The 18,344-nt window shown below is 45.5% G+C and overlaps 1 long non-coding RNA gene across 1 annotated transcript in view; it reads right to left on the bottom strand.

Moving 5' to 3' along the window:
* Positions 1-17,773, bottom strand: part of LOC149872089 (uncharacterized) — a 29,446-nt gene extending 11,673 nt beyond the window's left edge. Inside the window, exons 1-2 of the long non-coding RNA XR_016440577.1 lie at positions 17,412-17,773; positions 14,276-14,500 (exon numbers count right to left, since the gene is read on the bottom strand). This is a non-coding gene — a long non-coding RNA (uncharacterized LOC149872089). The remainder of the gene's footprint in view (positions 1-14,275; positions 14,501-17,411) is intronic.
* Between the last annotated feature and the right edge of the window lie 571 nt (positions 17,774-18,344).

Genomic DNA, 18,344 nt, shown 5'->3' with positions numbered 1-18,344 from the left:
AATGCTCATGACTGGCCACAGTACTCCCAGAACTCTCATAACTCCCCACCACATGGTGGGGGCCAGGGTTAAGGCACTCCTACCCACCTTTCACTGGAAGGGGTACTTGGTCTGGTATTTCTTGGGGGCAGTCCTGCCACAGACAGCCCTTCCAGTCTCTTCTTACCCAGCAGGGTGCAGTTTTAGGTCATGCCCAGGACCAGGAGCTTCCAACCATCCCCACAGCTCCTACACTTACCTCCAAGTTGTTTCTTGATGTATCTCAACCAGCTGATGTTTTTTTCTCAGCCACCAACAGCAAACTGCTACCTCACCCTATAAGTACTGGGTCCTAAAATGGCCACCCTAATCAGGCACCTGCTGGCTGCCTGCCTCCAGCCCTTAAAATGACAGGCACCAAAGGTACGCTGCCACAGATTATTCCACTTTATAACCTCAATGTCATGGAATTTTGTAGAACAACCTAATATTCACACACACAAAAATCCCTGAAATAAAATGGTGAAAACGTTAATAATGAAATCCTGGCAGAGTTTCAGTTTCCTTTATCTTTAATGTATAGATACTGACTTATATTCCAGAAATAGCTGTCTACCATCAGCCTTTTTTTTAATATATTGTGTAGAGATAAGGTGGCCTCAATTTTCACCAAGTAGAATAGCAGCAGTGCAATACAATGAATGCTCAAAAATGTGCAGCTCCCTGGGCGAACTCATGGTGCTTCACAGAAAGTTCCATGAATTATACCAGAGGTTCCCAACCTTTTTTTTTAACTTTGGCCGGGAGAGAGTGGGATGGGGCATGAGGAGCCAGCTGCCTCCCTCCCACGGCTCCCCCATCACCAGAAGCTCAGCTGTGACCCAAAAGCCTCTCACCTGGGTGGACATATGAGGTTCCCAGCGGGTGGCTTGTGCCATGACCCTATAGCCAAATTGCCATGGCCAGGTGGTTGGGAACTTCTGAGTTAGACTGACCCCCACCATGTTGGGTTGGGGGAGAGGGGATTGAGCTCCACTTTGGAGCTGATCGAGCCCAGGAGCTACCTGCCTGGAGCCTATCTCCCTTAGCCCTGCCCCCATCCTTCCCAGCTCTGGTGCTGTCTACAGGATGGAAGGGGGGACAGGAGAGGGAGGGACCTGCAAGCTGGGGTGTGCCCAGCCTGAGCTGGAGCAGGTTGATTGGAGCCCCCTTGGCATATGTAGAGACAGAAAAAAATATTTGGGGGGGGTGAGTGTATGTGTGAATGCTTTCCCCCCACCCACTAGGTAAGTCTGTGGGAGAAGGAGTCGGGGGAAGGGAAAGGGCCATAGGGGGCATATCAAGGCCTCAGCAGTGAGGGAGGTAGTGAGGCGGAGGCATGGGCAGGGGCTAGGGTGAATGGGACCTCTGGTCCATGCACAGATTGAGGGACACATACCCCCCTGGGCCTCTGCTGGGGTGCACACAGCAGCGGGAACCCCCCTGCACATTTGAATGCACCATCTGGGCTCCAACTGTCCCACCACTGGGGCCAAATTCACCGGGGCCGAATTCACCCCAGCCCTCACTGCTGGAGCCTTGATCTGCCCCCCACAAACCCGTTCCCTTTCAGAGTAGACTTGCCTGCCATGTTGCTAATGATCTACACGTGCATATGTGAACACAACGCTGCAAAATCTTTCTGAGAGTATGTCCTTTATTTATTGTAACAGTTCACAGAGCTCCCTATGCAAAGACCAGTTCAGACTCATCTGGAGCATCAGTTATGTCCTGCAGAATGTTATAATGAGACCCTGTGTGCTTGGCAGCACAAAACTAACAGGGACAGAGTGAAATGTCAAACAATTTGACATAGGTTATGAGGACCTTCATGGTGGCTCAGATCTGTGTTGTGATACCTACAGCCTTACCTCCCACTTTCCCCAATCTATCGCCACTGCAGTTTGGGTACATTGCAGATTATTTTAGCTTTTCTCTATAAGTCAGGTGGGATAAACACCTGTCCACCGCAAGCTGCCTGAAACGAGCAAATTCATCTCACCGAAGGTACTGAAACAGCAATCAACTGGCAAACTGACAGCTACTGATGGGCTTAGGCTTAGGCTAAACAGTGTCCATATTTGAAAGTCATTTTTCAGGCCCTGGGCTCTAGCGCATCCTCATCTTTTCATTTTTTCATTTTTTCTTTGGCAAAGATCTGTTCCCTCCTATCCACCCACACCACTAAAACCATCATCCAGGTCCATCTCACTTCATAATGTCTTATTTTCTGGCCCCTTAACTACTTATGTGGCTCCCTCCTTCCATGCCAGTCAAAATGTAGTTTCAAATACCATATTTCTTTCTGGTTGTTTTTGAAACATCTCATCCCTTCATCTTTTCCACCGCTACCCTCCACCCTCCTCTAGCTTCCACTTCCTAATTCCATCACCTTTGTGGCCTTTCGTAGTTCTGCCTCTTCCTGTTAACTGATGGAGCTCTAATTATGATGTGGAAAGAAGGGAAAGTGGCTAAAGAAGTCAAAGAACATCTCACTTACCTATCTACTATTTGTATCTTGTCTTGTTGCCAGCCTGTCCCTCCTTCTTACAACCCAATTACATACTTCTCCCACTACTCCTTTTGGTTTCTTCCATGCTGACCTTGACTCCTGGAATGCCTTCCCTGAACTGATTCAGGAGGCCACACCACACTCTCTTCTTTCAACTCCCTCTTCTTGCCTACAAGAATTTTGCTAACTAATAAAGGGTATGGTAACTGAATGTACACATGTTTTTATAAGCACTGTACATATGTTAGTGATTGCATTCCTGTTCCCCAACTTGTTTCATGTTGCTTGTTTACTTAGGCTTTGGGGCTGGGTCCATGTCTTTCTGTGTATGTGAGCAATGCTTACCATGACACTGGTACAAAGAAAGAAAGAATATAGCTTCTAGGCAGAAAAGGGAATGAATTCACATAGCTGTGACATCTTGCTACAAAAAAATATAATTATGCTGAGCCTCTTTATACCTATAATAGATAAAGAGATGTTGATGGGGTAGAGGCAACAAAACACTGATTTCCTTTGTAGTTGAGAGAAGAGACTGAGCTCTAAGGCTGAGTCAAAGATGCCTTAGCTCATCCATACTGGCTAAGCACAGAGTCAAAAAGCCCAAGGCTGAATTGATTCAATTTTCACAGGTTAGTCTAACCTGCATAGATTGAACTGATAAGCAAGTGAACAGACTTTCACTTTTGATTCTGGAAATGCAGGCATATGCTTGTAGTGGCCCAGGCCAGAACCTGGTGGGTGCTAGAACACTCCTCTCTGCTTGGCTAGCCTGCCTACCCTGTGAGGCAGGGTTTTCCTGGGAGGTGCAAGGCATCCTAGGATGCTGGGGGACTGTGAGTTAACTTGAATCTGGAAGGGATCTGGGACAGAAGTTCAAATAGCCGATTTAACCAAAATCGGTTAAGTCTGATACTACACCTGTCCAGGTTTATTTTAAACTGGTTTCAGCCATTTTGAAAGCAGTTTATATGCACTGAACTTCTGTTGTTTTACAGATGTGAACCTGTTTCTGATCATTTACACTGGTTTATTTGTAATTTCTGTACCTAGCTGCTGTGTCACTGAGTTATTGGTTCACTTGAGTTTTTAGTTTATCTGCCCTTATTTCTTGCTCTATAAAATGACAGTACCTACTTCACAGTGCTAGGGTAAAGAAGAATTTCTTAGTCATTTTTTATACCAAAATCTTTAAAGCACTAATGATGAATAAATAATATTTTATAGTATTGGATTTGGATGAGAAAAAGGGTCTTGCAATGTGTCTTGTTCTGTTTCAGTGAATTTATTTGTTCCTTATTTAACTGTGGCTGTAAAGCAAAAAATGTTTGCTGTGGGGATTTACCAGGGAGGAGATGATGTATAGGAATTTTCCTGAATAACAACTGTTAACATGGCCAGATGTTAAACACTGGTTTGGTCACTGAGACCTAAGCTCACAGTCTCCTCTAACTAACATGACTTGCCCTTAGTCTATTCCATACCATATACCACTTTGACTCTGGCTGAGTCTGGAAGGGAGAGAACAGAAGTCTTTTCTTTCTTACTGCCACTGAATTCACCATTGCAGCCTTTCTCTAGCAGAGAAGGCATTTTTCTTTTCTTGTAATAATCTGATTTATTAATTTTAAAGTGCTTCCTCTACACTTTCTTCTGAAAGATGAGATCATTGGAAAGTTATACACTGAACAGGTAGGCCTTCAGTAAATAAGTGGCCGTAAACATATCTCATCTTTATTTTAAGTTCACCCATCTGAGCTACTCCAGCAGCTGGGATGCCCCAGAAGGCTGAAGGCTATAACATCAGACATGCTTCACATTCCCTTCGAGTATGGAGTCTACTTCTAAGGTTTCAGGTAAGTGGAATCTTTATTTTTAATAACATTGAATTGGTTTTAATTGATTAGAAAAAAACAAAACCCTATACATATTTGGTATTCTCCAAATCTAAAAGCTCACGCTTGCTTATAACTATATGAAGGTAATGTGGGCCTTCAGTTCTATTCAGTCCTGCAATCCTGTCCTAATTCTAAGTGCCACTGACCACATCTACATGAGTGGAGGACTGCACAGTTGTTACTGCACAGTTAGTACTTGTATAGCTAAGTACTAAATGGCTGTGCAGTAATCGGTGTTACTGTACAGTAGTGTCCCCACAAGTTTTTTTTCTGATGCTACTGGGCAGTAGCATCTTGTATAGATGTGGCCACTGAGGATTTTTGGTAACTGAAGACTAACAGCCAAGTAATACACCAAGTAGTACACTGAATGACAAAGTTCTGAAGTAACGCTGCTGGACAGAAAAGGTACACTCATTCTCTACCTGCCCCTCACAGGAGACCCAAGTTAACTTGTTTTTCTCTGCTGTAATGTAGGTAAGTAAAATTTTGTTTTCTAGTTCAGCATTTTTAATATAAGAAATCTGGCTGCTAGCAGGAACTCTAGCTAGGTATTAATACGGTCTCTATTACCATAGTAACTGAGTATTCCACAAACACGTAAATTCTCAGTACCCCAGTAGATAGCAAAGTGCTCTTACTCCTGAATTAGAAATGTGAAACTGAGATGCAGAGCGATTGCATAGCCTGTCCAAGGTTATAAAATGTATCTGTGGCAAAATCCAGAGCTCCTAAGTTCCAGTCCAGTCACTTCTTATAACCACAAGGCCATCCGCCACTCCACTGGAAATAGAGACACTAATTGTCTCTAATTAACTGATCTCTTTCTATAAGGAGAGAGACAGAGAGAGAGAGAGAAGAACAGGATGGTTTTTAGGGAGAGGCACAAGTCACTCTTCCAGGTCCAAAGAAGGACCAGAGGTTTGATTTTGTGTTTATTCTTCTTTTGTTTTTTGTTATCAGAAGCTTTATGCATGGACAATAAATGGAGTGGAACTAAGAAATGAATGACTTCTTTGAGAAATGTCCTGGGTCTGCCTAAGGGAGTGTCAACCCATTACACTCTCCCAGAGTTGCATGTGTTTTTTCCACAATCTAGATTGAAATTTTTCACTAGTCTTGAAGAGTATGTTTTGCCCTTTAGGTCTGAGCAACATAACACACACATGCATTTCAGTCTTATATTTAACAGGTGTAAATAGTCATCACTACTGAAGTTATATGGACTGTGGCAATTTATGGCAGCTGTGGATCTGCTCAATAGTGTTTTTCCATGTTTACTGCACTAAATAAATGTTCTTAGGTCAACAGAATAATGACGCAGAGATTTTAGAAAATCTTGCTCTATTGGTTCCTTGTGTTCTTCATATGGATCATTGAGTTGCATTACATTTGTTCTATATTTTAATCATACCTCTTTTCTTCCCTGTCTATACATTTTTGGGCAAGGACAAAGGAAATTGTGGAATCTGTCACTGGAGGTGTTCAAGAAGAAGTGGGATAGCCACTGGTCAGGGTTGATCTAGATCAGAGGTGAGCAAAATGGCAGATCCAGCCAGTGGCAGGACTCCATTTCCCAGCAGCCCCAGCTTGCATCACTGGCTGGTTTCCATGGAGACCCCACAAATGGTGGGACTATGACAGTGTGGGACCAGGGTTTCCATGGAGACTGGTCTCAGCAGCACTGGCAGGGTGCATGACTGGGCGGGAAGCTGCTTTGGGGATGGGATATTGCGCCAGTGACAGCGTGGTCAAGAGCCGGGACAGAGCCATGATCTGCTGCCTGCATGCCCCTGCCCGGGATGTGTGTGCAGAAGATCACAGCTCTGCCCCAGCTATGGCCCACACAGGCACTGCTGCAAGATCCTGGCCCTGGAGCAGCTCTCTGCCCAGCCATGCACCCTGCCAGCACTGCTGGGGCTGGTCTCTATGGAAACCCTGGCCCCACACTGTCATAGCCCTGCGGCTTGTGGGGTCTCCATGGAGACTGGCTGTAGCAATATGGGCAGGGGCTGCTGGGAAATAGTCTTCTGTGGGCCTGATCTGACCCTGATCTAGGTATAGCTATACTTATATTCTACTATGACTTTTTCCCATGCTTCTGGTTTTGCTGGTTGTCTCTGCTCCCTCTGCCCCTCTTTATGCTACATGTGGCAGGGTATTCTTAATCTTCTCCCGGAGGCACTGGATGTTGTCTACAGCCAAGACTGCAGACTTTGACTGGGGTGTGTCAATGCTCATGCTGGGACCAAAGCTGCAGGTTCGTGGCTGGAGAATCTTGCCCGTCTGCTCAGGGTCAGACCGATCACCATATTTGGGGTCAAGAGGAATTTTACCCCATGGCCAGACTGGTATGGACTGCAGGGGTGTTTTGCCTTCCTTTGTAATGCAGGGTGTGGCCCTCTACCTGGGTTCTCTTGAGCATATATTGATAACAATTCACAGAAGCAGCACACTGGCTGCCACGGTTCCCTGGCTTTACCTGTGGCAAGTTAGGGTGTTATGTCTGTGTTGTGTCAGGGTTGACAGCAGTTTTATGTAGAATTTAGATGATGGATTGTATAGGATGGTTTGGATAAGGATGATCCTGCCTGAGGCAGGGGGTTGGACTCCTCTAAAGGTCCCTTCTAGCCCTTTTTTCTATGATTCTGCAACATGCATTTCAACAAGTTAATGTGAAGTAAAGAAGAGCAGGACTTTGTAGCTTGCTAGCAGCTTTGTGGCAAATGCCTGGATGTACATTTTTATCCCACAGTAAATGAAAACTGACTGGGGTCAGTTTCTAAAAATCAGTAGTCCCTATGAATTAGCTTTCATTTACCTTGGGGTAAAAGCATATACACAGCCAGTAACTGTGGAGCAGCTGCAGTGCTGTAGAAACAAAGTTTGGAGCCTGGGGCAAGACCACAGTGGCAGCCTGCCCTTGCCCTGTGCATGGATCCAGGGGGCACCTCCCCATGCTTGCCTGGGAGTGCATGCAGTGGTGGGAGCTGCCTTCCCCCGCCTCCCCCCATGTCCCCTCCCTCCAAACAAACGGTTCACGGCTCCACCCTACACCTCTCCCTGGCTGGGCAGCACCTGTTGGTGCCCCTTCACTTTGGCGCCTGGGCCAGTTGCCCTGCTTTCCCCCTGCCCCTTGCTATGGCACTGAGTAGCTGACATGCTGTACACCCCTGCCTCCTTTATAGTACAGTGACTTGTTTGTGTGTCTGTTCCTTCAGACACACTGGACTGGGAGGGATTCAGGAAATCTTGGTTTAAATTCTGGTTAATCCAGCAGATGACCTTCATCTATGACCTTGACCCAGTTAGGTAAGTTCCTTGAGCTGAATCACCATTTTCTTGAACTCAGTGGCAGTTTTGTCTGTATAACCAGACAAAGATTAAGGTCTTTGAAGTAATGTTTCCCCGTTGGTAATATGGGACTAAGAATGCTTTCTTGCTTAACAAGGATTTTGTAGGATAAATTTACCAACTTGCTGTAGGCAAATGAAGTATGAAAAGGCAAATTAATGAATAATATATCTAGTTCCTTAGAAATCTCACCCACAAAGCCTTATTTGTGATGACCTGGTGACCTGGTGAGGGGGCTGCGAGTGCTCGACCACCTGGGCTACAGCGATCATCGCCTGCTGGAATTCACCATCCAGCGCAAGGTGGCAAAGGCATGCAGTAAGGCAGCGGCCCTAGATTTTAGGAGGGCAGACTTCAACGAGCTAAGGAGGATAGTTGGAGAAGCGCTGAGGTCCCGGGGGGGAGGGGAGCCAGGTGTCCAAGGAGAGTGGTCGCTCCTTAAGGAGACGATCCTCCAAGCCCAAAGAAGGTAATCCCAACAAGGATCAAAGGGAGCAGGAGAGCACACAAGCCTCTGTGGCTCACCAAAAGCATCCGGGAATGTCTCCTTGCTAAAAAGGAGGCTTATACCCAGTGGAAAGAAGGGGTCATCACCAGGGAGGATGATTCTATAGTTGCTCGGGGATGTAGGGGGGCAGTTAGGAAGGCCAAGGCAGAGATGGAACTGAGACTAGCTTCCCAGATTAAGGACAATAAGAAGTCTTTTTTTAAATACATAGGGGGTAAAAAGAAGGTCCCGGGTAATGTGGGGCCCCTGCAGGACGCGATAGGAAACTTGGTCGTCACACCAGATGGCAAAGCTAACATGTTTAACGATTTCTTTGCCTCCATCTTCCTAATTAGGGACCAGAACAGCCACCTCCCTGCTGGGCCCCCCTCGGGAGGCACACCTGGACCACGGGTTCGTGAGGATTTAGTTAGGGAGCTTCTGGAGGGGTTGGACGTATTCAAGTCAGCTGGTCCGGATGATCTCCACCCTAAAGGAACTGGCCGGGGTCATTGCAGGTCCCCTGGCACAACTTTACGAGCACTCGTGGTACCGGAGGACTGGAAGAGGGCCAACGTGGTCCCCATCTTCAAAAAAGGCAGGAAGGAGGACCCGGGAAACAATAGGCCGGTTAGTCTCACCTTGATCCTAGGCAAGCTGTTTGAGAAAATTATGCTGGCACACATCCAGGGGGGCCAGCAGGAGACTGCATGCTTAGGGGCAACCCACATAGGTTCATCAGTGGCAGGTCCTGTCAGACCAACCCGGTGGCCTTTTACGATCAGATCACCAGATCGTTAGACGCAGGGGTAGCAGTGGATATAGTCTTCCTGGGCTTCAGAAGGCTTTTGACACTGTCTCTCACCCTGTTCTCATTAAGAAACTGGGGGGCTGTGGTGTCGACGCCCACACAGTCAAATGGGTTGCCAACTGGCTGGAGGGCCGCACCCAGAGGGTGGTAGTGGATGGGTCCTTCTCAACCTGGAAGGACGTGGGCAGCGGGGTTCCGCAGGGCTCGGTCCTCGGGCCCGCACGGTTCAACATCTTCATCAGCGATTTGGATGAGGAGGTAAAAAGCACCCTGTTCAAATTTGCTGATGACACTAAGATGTGGGGGGACGTGGGTACATTGGGAGGATGCAACAGGCTACAATCAGACCTCGACAGGTTACAGGGGTGGGCAGACGAGAATAGGATGGGTTTCAACACAGACAAGTGCAAGGTGATGCACCTTGGGAGGAACAGCCGGCACCATACCTACAGGTTGGGGAACTCCTCTCTTGTCAGCACGGAGGCGGAAAGGGATCTGGGGGTCATCATTGACTCCAAGATGAACATGGGCCGGCAGTGTGGAGAGGCAGCCAGGAAGCCCAACCGCACCTTGGCATGCATCCACAGATGCATCTCGAGCAGGTCCAAGGAGGTGATCCTCCCCCTCTATGCGGCACTGGTCAGGCCACAGCTGGAGTACTGCATCCAATTGTGGGCGCCGCACTTCAAGAGGGATGTCGACAGCATGGAGAGGGTCCAGAGGAGGGCCACTCGTATGATCAGGGGACAGCTGGGCAGGCCCTACGAGGACAGGCTGCAGGACCTAAACCTGTTCAGCCTCCAAAAGAGAAGGCTGAGGGGGGATCTAGTGGCCTGTTACAAACTAGTCAGGGGGGATCAGCAGGCATTGGGGAGGTCACTGTTTCCCCGAGCACCGCCAGGAGTGACCAGGAATAACGGTCACAAGCTGGCAGAGGGTAGATTTTGGTTAGATATCAGGAGGTGCTACTTCACTGTCAGGGCGGCTAGGGTCTGGAACCAGCTTCCAAGAGAAGTGGTGCAGGCTCCTACCCTTGGGGTCTTTAAGAGGAGGTTAGATGAACATCTTGCTGGGGTCATTTGACCCCAGTATTCTTTCCTGCCATGGCAGGGGGTCGGACTAGATGATCTGCTCAGGTCCCTTCCGACCCTACAAACTATGAAACTATGAAATTATTTCTGTTATATCTTGCATACTCAGAAAGAATGATACCGAATAAGAACACACAATGATTTGGGATATGGCAGGTTGAGAAGTGCTATGTGTTTGTCTAATTACAAGCATGAAGCCCCTTTGCATGGAAGAGATAGTGGCCTGGCACATGCCTCTCACATATTATTTCTTTTGCTGTGTTTCTCTGTCCCTGTTCATGCCATTGCAAATATTCTCTTAACCTTCCTGCCAGCGATCAGTGTGCATGCAAGTGATTTAATTAAAATAGCTTTTATCTATTATGCCAAAAACAAGAAATTAACAATATCCATTAAAAAGATGGCTATTGTTCACATCAAATAGATTTCAGCATCAGACAAAAATATATAGAGGGGAGCCACACAGCCAGCAGAACATGGTGTATAAAATTAATAACAAGAAAAAAATTCAGAATGCTTTTAATCTCCCAGGGTAATTATTCTGACTGCCAGTCAAACCATCTTTTGAACCCTTTTTCCGCAGAACCTAAAGAACAAAATTCAGTTTAAATGCAGAGAACTCAAACTGTGGAAGTGTTTATTAACCCAAGTGCTCATTATTCTTATACTCTTATTATTACATTTACAAAGCCTAAGAAGGATCGCTAATATGTTGGGTGCTATATAAGCATTGGTGTTAGCCAAGGGTGTCACACTCACCTCGTGATCTCGGCTAGATCCAGACTTCAGGACTCCTGGCATCCAAGAGTCCTGACCTCCTCAGGATCTGGCCTGTGGCACACAGGGGCAACAGAGCTCGGGATGAAGGATGTAAGGCAAGAATGGTAGTGGAAGTGGCAATGGGCCAAGCAGCCACAGGGTGACCTTGTGGAGATCACCATGCACAGGGCCCAGTGATTCTGGATTCTGTGGCAAGCCACTCCCTTTGCTGAGCCAGATGGCTTCATGGGCCAGATCTAGCCTGTGGGCTAGGTATTTGACACCCCTGGTGTTAGTAACTTAAAAGCCTGTTCAATAGACAAACCTTCTGAAAAGGGCAGACCTTAGGTAATGGCTAGAGTAACAGTAAGGTGCCTAGGGAGAAACTATAGTGTAGATATGGGTGTAAGCATCTCTTGATCACACTAAAGTGAACTATTCTAATATCCAGATGAGCTATGTATTATTTTTCCCATTTTGCAGATGGGGAAATTAAGACATGGAAATTGAAGGCATTGCTGAAAGCAACACAGATAATAAATGTTAAGGCTAGGTTAAGAAACAAGTCTCCAGACTCCCAATTCCTTGTTGTAACTAGATTATATTGTATCCTTTGCAACTAGTAACAACATGCCACAATCATTATTTTTAATAAAATCTCAATTTTCTTAATGCCATCAAATTCCAAACCAGGATAAACATGGCATGTATCAAGTTAGGCTTTTCCTACCTACACATGAAACTCTACTGGTCAAAGTCCCAAACTTAACTTGGAGTCATCTTCTAAAAATGTCCCCCTGGGCTTGTTCTTACTTAAGTGTTAAAAATGTATTGAAAACCTTTTAGGCTTGAAGATGTTCTGCATCTGGCTTGCCAACTCACAGCAGCAGCCTGAGCATTCAAAGTAAAGCCAGAATTCCTGTACAATGTAAGAAAACAGACGGTATCTATTGATGGCATTTACTGCAAATGTTTTCTATCAGCTTCTGTGTACCCATTCTGAGCAGGTGTCAGCTTCAGGTTGTTTCACTGTGGTGTTTTTTTCCCCCCATTCAGTTTATCCTTGGTGCCTCATTCACTTTCGCCAAAGAAGCTTTTTAATTTTTCATGACTCACTGTGGGACATAGACTGGTGGTGAAAGGTGTTGTGGCTGGCAGAGCTTCCAGGCTTTGTGAAACTGGGAACAGTGGTTCATCTCTTTCCCACTGGCTAATCTTAGCTTAAAATCATATTGACTTATGAAGACCAAAATAAAATGGATTAAAAAAGCCCAGTTGACTGAAATTTCTGTGGTTGATTTTATCATACAGAGAATTTCGCAACAAAGACACATGGTTGAATTAGAAGCATTGGCTGGTTTGCCATATTTTTTCAAGGGCTATATCAAACATTTGAGAACTGAACACTAGGGCTGTGTGAAGCTTCAGGTAGTGATTCGATTCGGAGGAGATTTGGCCCAATTTGGTGGCAGAATCTCTGAATCTGAATCGAATCAGGGGACCAATTTAAAGGTTCAAATCTCTCCAAATCTTTGGAGAGGGCTCTTTTGGAAAAGATTTGGAGAGCTCTGATGATTTGGACAGTCCTCAGTGGCTGCAGCTGACTCTGAACTGGTAAGTACTAGGGGCAGGGAGGGAGGCTGGGGGAGGGAACCATGAGAGAATCTCTGACGGCCCCCCCGACCCTCCTTGCTCCTCCAGCCCCCACTCAACCCCCGCCCACCCCCCCAGCCCGCCCATGGCTGCCCCCACCTGCCCCAGCTCTTGGTACTTTAAAAAAAAGTCTCGGTGCTCACCTGGTGCTGCCAAGCAGGGGAGCGATCCCTGCTACCCCCCCACTGCCCCATGCTGCATGAGGGGCTCTACCATGAGCCCCCCAACCCCTCATGGGTGCCCTGTCTGGGTCAGCTCTGGCCTTTTAAGAAAAAAAAAAGCCGAAAAAAGCCCCGGGACTCACTGCTTCTGCAGTGGCCTTGGGGCTTTGGGGGCTCATGCAGACCTCCGCCCCTCATGTGGCACAAGGCAGGGGGGGCAGCAGGTTTTGCCCCCCTTTGGCAGAAGTGGTGAGCCTGGGGGTTTTTTCATTTTTTTTTCCTTAAAGGGCCAGATCTGGCCTGGGTGGGGCACCTCTGGTGGGGCTAGGGGCAGAGGTGGGGCTTGTACAGAGCCCCCCATGCAGCATGGGGCAGTGGGGGGCAGCGGGGATCACCCCAGGCCTGGCAGCACTTAGTGAGCACCCTGGCTTTTTTTTTTAACAAGTGCAGGAGCTGGGGCAGGCGGGGGCAGCTGTTGCCGGGCTGGCAGAGGGGCAGGGGATGGGCGTGGCCTGGCTGATTTGGAGATTCGGCGGCAGCCAAATCTCCGAATCAGATTCCATGGAATTGAATTAGGACAGTGATTCAAATCACCAGATTGAATTACTGTCCCCCAAATTGGCCAAATCTGAACCCGAAGCAAATACTAACTACTTTGCACAGGCCTACTGAACATCATATATAATGAGCTAAAAATGAAGCACTTGTACCAAATGCTTGTTTTCCGAGTTGCTCAGTTTTAAGATTGTGAGGTGACGACAAGAAGGCACAGCCGTTTTATAAGCCAACTTAAGACTTGGAATCCGCCTAAGCTATTATGACCTTAACTTTTCATCAACACACTGTATAGTTTTAATTTTCCTTATGTCTCTCATGAGGTCTCAGATTTCTGCCTATTATCTTTTAAATCTGACTTGGTTTATGACCTTGAAGATTTATATATGAACTTTTTCAAGTTTATTAGGAAGCTCTGGCCATGTGGTATTGTTTTTACTTGTTATTACTTGTTGAGCAGTGATAATCTTCTATGCAGTTCTTAGCAGATGCTGTATGCAAGGTCCTTGTGTAATTTTGCAATAGTATCTTTTACCATGAACTGTTAGGCCTGTGCAGAAATATGCTGAAATCAATGGGACATGGTGTGCAGAGAAAGGTCTACACTAGCAGTATGCATTGCATGGGCAGTGTCTTAGGCTGTAAACTTTGGGCAAAAAGCTTCCTGTAACCCACTCAACTGAATTGCTCGCATCAGCTTGTAGAGTGCATCGGGATGAGCAATTCACATGATCTAGGCTGTGAGCCATCACTAATATGCATTTGTTGCTTTACCAACTTTAGTATCACCTTCCCTGGCTCTCTCAAGTTAAGCAAAATGTTCCTACACTAAAAACGGGTAATAGAATACCAGAAGACAGTCAATACATCTCAGAAAATGACATTAGTGATTCATTATTAAAGAGCAATCTTTTGACCTTTCATCTAAGAAGCTCAATGTGCTTCAGAAATATTAGAAAATTAATATTCACGGTACCTCAGAGAGACTGGGTCAGTGTTGTTCTCTTCAGTTTCCTCATAATGACTGAAGTTCTCCGGTGAAGTAAGCAGCACTTCAACTTCACATATCATGCCCTGAGATTTGTGTAAGGATTCATCCTTAATGTAACTCTACTGCATTTAGAAGTAGTAAACCAGTGATTTATTTGGACCAATATTCATTCTTAACACAGAATGCACTGGGCTTGTTTGAACTGTGTAACTGTAGTGAAAACAAATGATAGAATTAGGATGAAATTAGGAAAGAAAACTCTAGGCTGAAAGCTTTCCTGACTCTGAAATTTTAGGGTATAGAATCACCTCCTCAAGAGAAGTGGAAATCCTATCTCTTGGAATTTCTGTTAGTCTGGATAAACCTGCAGAGGATGTCCTTTAGGGAACAATTTTGCTTAGGCATGGAGATGGACTGAATGACCTACTGGATCTCTGCGTGTGTGGTCAAACTTGTATGAATCAGACATTGCGACACTGAGGGACACACATACGTGTATCTGGCATGACAGTTGGTCAGAATGACTGATTTGAATGTACTTTCAGTTAAAAAAGAAAACTCACTCAGTGACTCACTTTCTTCTCATCCTACAATTTTGTTACTAAGAGGTTCAAGTCAGCTATCTGATATTTTAGATGTTCTGAAAAAACACATTTAGGCAAACTGACCACAAAAATCCACATAAGAAAGTGGATTATATGAGGCCATAATTGTTCATTTGGTGGTGATTTACAGGCAAACTGAAATGTTCTAAAAATAAATAAATGAAACTTTGAACAAGATCTCAAATCTTCAACCCCAACCATGTTTAGAATTCACCTAATATGTCTGAACATCATGCCCCATTTTTATATACCTGCTGAAATCTGAATTTTGAACTCTTTTGTTTCCCTCTCTGGCTAGAGCTCATGCCCCCATGGAATCCAGGTACAGACATTACACTTTTACCAGTATCAGTGACAGGAAACTGGTCTAAACCTGTAACAGAACAGAAGTTTGGCATACACAGACTGGTTGAAAAATGGCAAAACCCAGTTAAGATAGGCAGCCTGCATGCTCCCTCTCCTCCCTCCCCTCCTCCCCACAAAGGGTACATGTGTGTTCACTACCAATCTAAAATACACTGCCTACAGAAAATCGTGTAACTTAAATTGATTCTGCCTTGGGTTTTTTGAATGTCTGTACCTAGCCCTAAAGCTTAGAAAGACGAGAGGAAGCAGCGCTGCTTGCACAACATTAAGTATTAGCACTCTCAGTAATTGCTGCAAGAAAAAAGACAATAGGCCTCTGTACTTAGGTCTTAGCAGGCAGAAGTGTTTCAGTTCACTTGCTGCAAGGTAAATAGTTACCCTCCTCTGCAGGGCCCCCCATTATTTTTCATGAGCTACTAATCAGCTCTCCAATTCAGGCCACTCAAGTTAATGAACGTGAATAATGTACAATGTAGCAATTGCCTCTGCCTTTGTGCTTATTAATACACATAAGAGTAGAGTCCGCTTTACTGAACACCTGTCCTTGGAATAACCTATGCAAACAAACTGCTATATATGATTGCTTCTCAGAAGTAACACCCACAGTCGTTTCTTGCTATTCCCTGCTGCTGACTGACGTAGGATCATGTGATCTTAGCACTGACAAAACATGCTGCACTGAATGCTTTAGAAAATTAAATCATTGTGCATGTTGGCTACATCTGAATTAAGCTCACCATAGCTTTAGGTGTGGAGGCTAGCGACAGTTCTAGCTTGACCAGGTTTTCTGGTTTTCTCTGGTTTAAAAAAAATCCCCAAGTTTTCAGATTAAAAATGTAACTCCAAATTCATGTTTTTTTTCAGTTATTAAAATGAAACGCCACTAATATATAGATATAGCTAACATTTTAATCACAGGAAAACATGGATTTGGGGTTACTTTTTAAAATCCGATAATTGGGGATTTTTAAATCAGAGAAAACCAGTATCCCTGCTCATGACCCTGTCTGTCTGTTTGTCTGTCTGCCTGTCTTGTCTGTATATCTATATGTTGTTTTGGCTTGCATCACTGTAATATGGGAGGGCCTCATTAATGTTACTGTATCTTTTGTTACAGCCACCCTGTAAGGTAGGTCACTATAATCATAGTTTTAGGTATGGTGAACTATGACACAGAGGGCAGAATTCAGCGCAGTGGCCCACACACGTGAGACTGATTCAATGTAATGGCTGTCAGCTGACTGTTTCCACAGGAGTCAGGTTCAGTCACCCTGAGATATTCCTTTGACTTACTCAAGGTCACACACAGACTAGACCTGTATATAGACACCAGCTCTCAGTCTGAAATCCCAAGAACACCTTTTGAGAAATCTGATGTTGAATTCCCAGCACTCTTGACCTTTTCCAAGAGGCTGAAAAGAAGTGACTGAATCATGTAACTTACTTCTAACATATGGTCCATAGAGCTGCCAATTATTAAGTGAGATCCTCAAGGGTCATTTCTGCAGTTGTGAGAGTGAGAAGTGAAGCTTTTTCCAGTTTGGCCTGTCTCTTTCCCTGCTCCCTCTCCCCTCTTGTCTGATGATGGCAACATAGTGTTGGTGGGCACAAGCCATGACACTGAGGCTACTGTGCAGTAGGGTTGAAAACGACACACGTGCTGCTGAGACTGCGCAGTAACAGCTAAAGCAAGTACCGCTACTAGCTTACTTCTAATATATGGTCCACATAGCTGCCAATTATGAAGTGAGCTCCTCACTTAATAACTACAATTTTACCAGACATTACACTTTTACCAGTATAAGTAACAGGAAACAGGACTAAACCTGTAACAAAACAGAAGTTTGCCATACATACACAGGTTTAAAAATGGCAGAACCCAGTCTAAGATAGGTTGGACTACACAACCTCCTGGGGTCCCTTCCAACCCTCATTTTCTATGATTCTGTAATTCTATAGGCTGCCTGCATGCCCCCCTCCGATCCTCCCAAAGGGTGAATGTGCGTTCACTACTTATGTGACACTGCTACACAGTAGCAACGAGCTACTGTGCCGTCAGAAGCACGTGTAGACATGCTCAGTGAATGGTAATATTTACATCTCAGCACCAAAATGCTTTGGTGTACCTCTGAGGCAGTCATGTAACTCACCGAAGTCAGCGAGCCAGTTGCAGAATGTGAAATAGAATCCCGGAGTCCTGATTCTCATCCTGTGCACAAGGTAAGAGGTTCCCCAGTTTGTCCCTGTAGCGTTTTCTTTCCTGCCTTTCCATCTGTGAAAGGATCCGTAATCTGCTGTCTGTTTTTCACTGACCCTTGTCTCTTTCTTTCATACCTCTGGGCCTTTTCCCTGTTCTCTAGCTACAGTGACCCAGTCTCCCCTTCTTTTCTCCCCTTGTTCTTTCTCCCTCTCTGGCTAGACTTTAATCCTTCTGCTCCTGTCTCCTTCCCTCACAGTATGGGATGGAATGTCCTGCTGCTTTGAGCCAAGAAGTAGTAGTGCAGGCCACCTGTTCCATGCCATGTCCTGCCCTGAGTCACAGTAGGGGAGAGAAGTCAGCAGAAGGGACAGTGGAAAGAGATCAAGGGGAGGTGTGAAGAACTAGTGGCTGTCAGGTTAGCAGCACTGGCAGTAGCCATTGGTAGTAAGGAGGAACTGAAGTATAAATCTTGTTCATTGCTTGTAGCCCTGACATTTCAGCTGCTGTGACTGAGAGAGTGGCAGCTGCTGTAAATGTGTGACTGTCACTCCAAATAAATGACACCTAGCAAAAAGGAGTAAAATGCAATAAATAAATGAAGGGAGGCTGTAAAAGGCAATGAGTATTGTGTTGTTTATACAGCCTCATACATGTGTATGATCCTTGCAAGTAAACCTGATGTTTCAAAGAACAAAAGTAAAGGCTCCCTGAGTGAAGCCCAGTGTGTCTTTTCTGTAGCAGGCTGAAGCAGCTCTGCAAATAAGTTTCTTCTGTTTCTGCAGCAGTGCTTTTAGGCCCTTAAGAGGTATGCTTCATGGAGAATAAAAATAAACTAATGTAATAGATTCAAACCACAACTGACACTTACAATTGGACAATTCAG

Source organism: Crocodylus siamensis, chromosome 2, assembly GCF_052110815.1.
Source record: "Crocodylus siamensis isolate JL-2025a chromosome 2, ASM5211081v1, whole genome shotgun sequence".
In the NCBI taxonomy this organism is placed as follows: domain Eukaryota; kingdom Metazoa; phylum Chordata; order Crocodylia; family Crocodylidae; genus Crocodylus; species Crocodylus siamensis.
This window is presented reverse-complemented; position numbering and strand designations above follow the sequence as displayed.